General features: G+C 44.6%; 1 pseudogene; it reads right to left on the reverse strand.

The window, feature by feature from the left end:
- Positions 1-1,988: 1,988 nt before the first annotated feature.
- Positions 1,989-4,469, reverse strand: LOC147986444 (uncharacterized; annotated as a pseudogene).
- Positions 4,470-4,714: the final 245 nt, after the last annotated feature.

The raw sequence follows: 4,714 nt of genomic DNA on the forward strand, positions 1-4,714 counted from the left end.
CCCGGGATGTGACCTTTGATGAGTCTCGTCCTTTCTACCCGCGTCCATCCTCCTCGACCTTTTCCACGGAGGACATCTTTTTTCTTACTTTTCCCGATACACCTCCCTCTGTGCCCAGTATTCCTACTCCTCGTCCAGCTGTTGCAGATTCGACGCCGTCCTCTCCAACGATTTCTTCTCCTCCCTCATCACATGATTCTCCACCTTCATCATCGATATCATCACCTTCTCCACCTTCATCAGCGATACCTTCCCCTTCTCCACCTTCATCGATACATTCCCCATCTCCGTCTCCAGTCATTCCACCTCTTCCCTCCTTTCCTTTTCATTATACTCGTCGTCCATGTATTATGGATGAGTCTACTGATGTGCCCTCTACTTCTAGTGTGTCATCTTCCTCCTCTCAGCCGACTTATGGTCTTCGTTCTCGGCCTTGTCCGCCCCCTGACCGATATTCTCCTTCTCGCTATGGTCTTTCGACCGTTCTTGAGCTGACTTCTTATCAAGATGCTATTGTGCATCCTGAATGGCAGTTTGCGATGGCAGAGGAGATTGCTGCTCTTGAGCGCACCAACACGTGGGATCTGGTTTCTCTTCCTCCCGGTGTTCGTCCCATCACTTGTAAGTGGGTCTATAAGATAAAGACTCGCTCTGATGGTTCTCTTGAGCGTTATAAAGCTCGTCTTGTGGCTCGTGGCTTTCAGCAAGAGCATGGTCGCGATTACGATGAGACTTTTGCTCCCGTGGCCCATATGACCACTGTCCGTACACTTCTCGCTGTAGCCTCTGTTCGCCATTGGTCTGTGTCTCAGCTTGATGTGAAGAATGCCTTTCTAAACGGCGAGTTGCGTGAGGAGGTTTATATGCAGCCACCACCTGGGTATTCTGTTCCTGATGGCATGGTTTGTCGTCTTCGTTGCTCTCTTTATGGCCTTAAGCAAGCCCCCCGTGCCTGGTTTGAGCGCTTCGCCTCTGTGGTGACTGCCGCTAGTTTTTTGCCCAGTGCTCATGATCCAGCGTTGTTTGTCCACCTTTCTGCTCGTGGTAGGACTCTTCTTCTTCTATATGTTGATGACATGATCATCACTGGCGACGATTCTGGGTACATTGCCTTTGTCAAGGCCCGCCTCAGTGAGCAGCTCCTAATGTCTGATCTTGGTCCTCTTCGTTACTTTCTTGGGATTGAGGTTTCATCCACCCCTAATGGCTTTTTTATTTCCCAAGAAATGTATATCCAGGATCTTCTTACTCATGCGGCTCTTAGTGATGAGCGCACTGTTGAGACTCCTATGGAGCTCAATCTTCACCTTCGTGCCTCAGATGGTGAGCCATTGTCTGATCCGACACGTTATCATCATCTTGTTGGGAGTCTTGTCTATCTTGCTGTCACACGTCCGGATATCTCCTATCCTGTCCATATTCTGAGTCGGTTTGTTTCTGCTCCCACTTCAATTCACTATAGTCACCTTCTTCGTGTTCTACGGTATCTTCGTGGCACCATCTCTCGTCGTCTCTTTTTCCCCCGTTCCAGCTCGTTACAGCTCCGGGCCTATTCAGATGCTACGTGGGCTAGTGATCCTTCGAACCGCCGTTCACTTTCTGCTTACTGTGTTTTCTTGGTGGTTCTCTCATTGCCTGGAAGACGAAGAAACAGACTGCAGTTTCTCGTTCGAGTGCAGAGGCTGAGTTGCGAGCTATGGCTCTTCTGACGACAGAGGTGACTTGGTTACGATGGTTATTGGAGGATTTTGGTGTTTCTGTTACTACACCTACCACCCTCTTGTCAGACAGTACAGGTGCTATCAGTATTGCACGGGACCCGGTGAAGCATGAGCTTACCAAGCATATTGGTGTTGATACTTTTTTTGTGCGCACTGCTGTGCAGGATCATGTTATTGGTCTTCAGTATGTGCCTTCCGAGTTACAGCTAGCAGACTTCTTCACGAAGGCACAGACTAGAGCGCAGCATGGATTTCACCTCTCCAAACTCAGTGTTGTTGATATACCATGAGTTTGAGGGGGGGTGTTAGAGTTATATTGATGATGGCCTTTGGCCTTTTGTATTCTAGCCTCTTGGCATTCTCTTGTACATGTATATATGATGGCTTTGGCCTCCTAATAAGATCAAGTTGCATATTTCCGTAACAGGCACGACCGTAAGAGATGATTCTGGATGGATATAAAGATGACAAATGTACTTCTGTAAGTTGGGAAGAATCTCTGATATAGATCTCTGGCGGGAACCCAACATAGTGAAAAGTGAAGAGATTCAGAGCGCTGATATCTATCACCTGAATCTTTTGACAACTTGTAACTATGAGCAAATTAAGTTTCTGCAGTGTACACGGCATCTTCAAACAAATTATCTCATTGCATGAAAATATCTCCAATCGTTCTAAACTGAAAGATTTTGAGAGCAACTTCCATAATCCCTCCTCAGTAATGCGAACACAGAATAGGTCTAAACTTTTCAATCTTTCAAAATAGCCAAGTGTTTCCATAGGTTGAAAAGTGCACTTGGAGATATTAAGGTGCTCAATCGAACTCGCAGCTTGCTCGTCAAATAAAACCGAACATGGAAAACAGTATTATTCTTTCATGGAATGAGACAACGAAAAGCTTAGTTCTTTGATACCAGATTTGAGAGCAATTCTGAGCCACCGGTCCAGATGGAAGGCACTCACACTGCTACAATGGAAAAGATCAAGTTGAAGTGACTTCACCTTCATCCCATTTTTAGAATAACTATTAAGAATTTGGTCAACTTTGTTGATGTGATATATTTCACTTCCCTCAAATTTGTTGCCAATCAACCCAAGTGTTCTTTTATTGAGTTTGAGATTTGAATAACATCTCCATGAATGCAGAAATCGTTTAGATACACAGGCGGCACGGCCAGCGTCTTTTACTGGCATAAGTGAATGTATATGATGCAGCATATCCTGCAGAAACATTGTTGACAAGTTTAATGATTAGATTATAGCTAGTGATTTCACTTAGAAAATACAAAAAAATTATAGTGTTATAACTGGCACATGCGTGTTGCATCAAGACCTACATTAAAGATAAAAACAACACACTGGACAAAACTTGTTTAAATGTTGTTAGCGAAACTACCATGCAAGATTGTTGATCAATAACAAGAGGTGTACATATGAGTGCTGCGTCCAGATGCATCTACCGCCAGAAGTTAAAATAAACATGCAGTTATTTGCAACCCACCTCAGGAAGTTTGTCAAGCTCAATGCCTTGTCTTGTTTTGGGGGCACCTTGAAGAATGTCGCTTTCTCGGCAGGTTTGAGCCTCTCTTTCAGCTGATGAATCCCTCCATCCCCTGCCTTCAGTGCATTTGGTCTCATTGATATCAATTTTGTTCATCCAGCATGCCATTAACATTTCACGTGATTACAAAAGTAGGAGCGGTAAGCAGTACTCCCTCTGTAAAGAAATATAAGAGCGTTTAGATCACTATTTTAGTGATCTAAACGCTCTTATATTTGTTTACGAAGGGGGTAATAATCTGGGGTTTGTTGGAATTGTTTATTTGATCTCCTAAAGCGCCAACTTAGATGTACTTTTAGTGTGTTTTTTTGAAATTCCACGCTGAATTGATAGTATTTCCTATCTGGCAACTTAGTTCCTTGCATAATCTAACTCGACAGTATAGCTCACTATCCAAAAAATCTTTTCGGAACCACCGGGTATGGTGGCACATAACCACATCTATAAAGAATTGCAGGGAGGGATTGGCCCAAATTGCCGTACACCAAACCAACGCCCAACTGACGGCTGAAACGGATTTATGACGGATGAAACTGGTAGAGGTAGAGAGATGCTCAGGTGTTAAGGGCATATACAATGGTTAATAAGACAGTCTTATCTTAAGTCTTTCATGCAATTTAGAGATGACAAAAAAGTATGTCTACAATGGGTTATATCTTAGCCTTATCTTCAATAACTAGTAACTCCTTAAAACATGGTGAGACAAATTGTGCTAAGAGATCACCTCTTGTCTTATCTTAAATAAGAGAAGACAAGTCTTTTCTTATGAGTTCTCTCTCCTCCACCTCTTCATTTATCCTACGTGGCACTCCTAAGATAGCACCATTGTACATGCCCAGGAAGCAACGGTGGCGGAGCTCTTGGTCCCCGGCGAGGAACAAAGCCTGATTTGGCGGCTACAAGGTCGAAGATCTAAACCTAGATTCTAATTTTTTTTTAAATCTGATCTTGGTTGACGGTGGTGTGGCGCAAATACAAGTTGGTGGAGCTCACCGGAGGGGCAGCTCAGTGCTGCGGCCGATCGCCGGAGGCGGGGAAGAAACTGCGCGCTACTGTGGGAGAGAGATTGCTATGAGATGATTTTTTGCCTAAAAACAGAGATGCAGAGATGGATACGTACTTGCAGGAGGAGCGTCGAGTTCCGGCAGGAGCTGCTGTGTCGTGCGCACGACGCTCCGGATCTCCATGGGCACGCTCTGGTGAAACCCTAGGTGCTGACGTAGGTGAGGGGTGGACATGGCGATCTTACCGTGTCAGGCGGTGAGTTAAGGCGGACAGGGGAATACACCTAGGTCTCTACCTAGCTACTACGAACAAAATTTGAAAAACCAGGAACTGAACTTTTGAACACTTTTGAAAGGGAAACGTTTGAAATCAACTGACTAAATTTGGGAAAACTCTTCTTTTAAACCGATTGATTTATCACTCTTTT

Source organism: Triticum urartu, chromosome 2A, assembly GCF_056163025.1.
Source record: "Triticum urartu cultivar PI428250 chromosome 2A, HENAU_Tu73, whole genome shotgun sequence".
NCBI classification, from domain to species: Eukaryota; Viridiplantae; Streptophyta; class Magnoliopsida; order Poales; family Poaceae; genus Triticum; species Triticum urartu.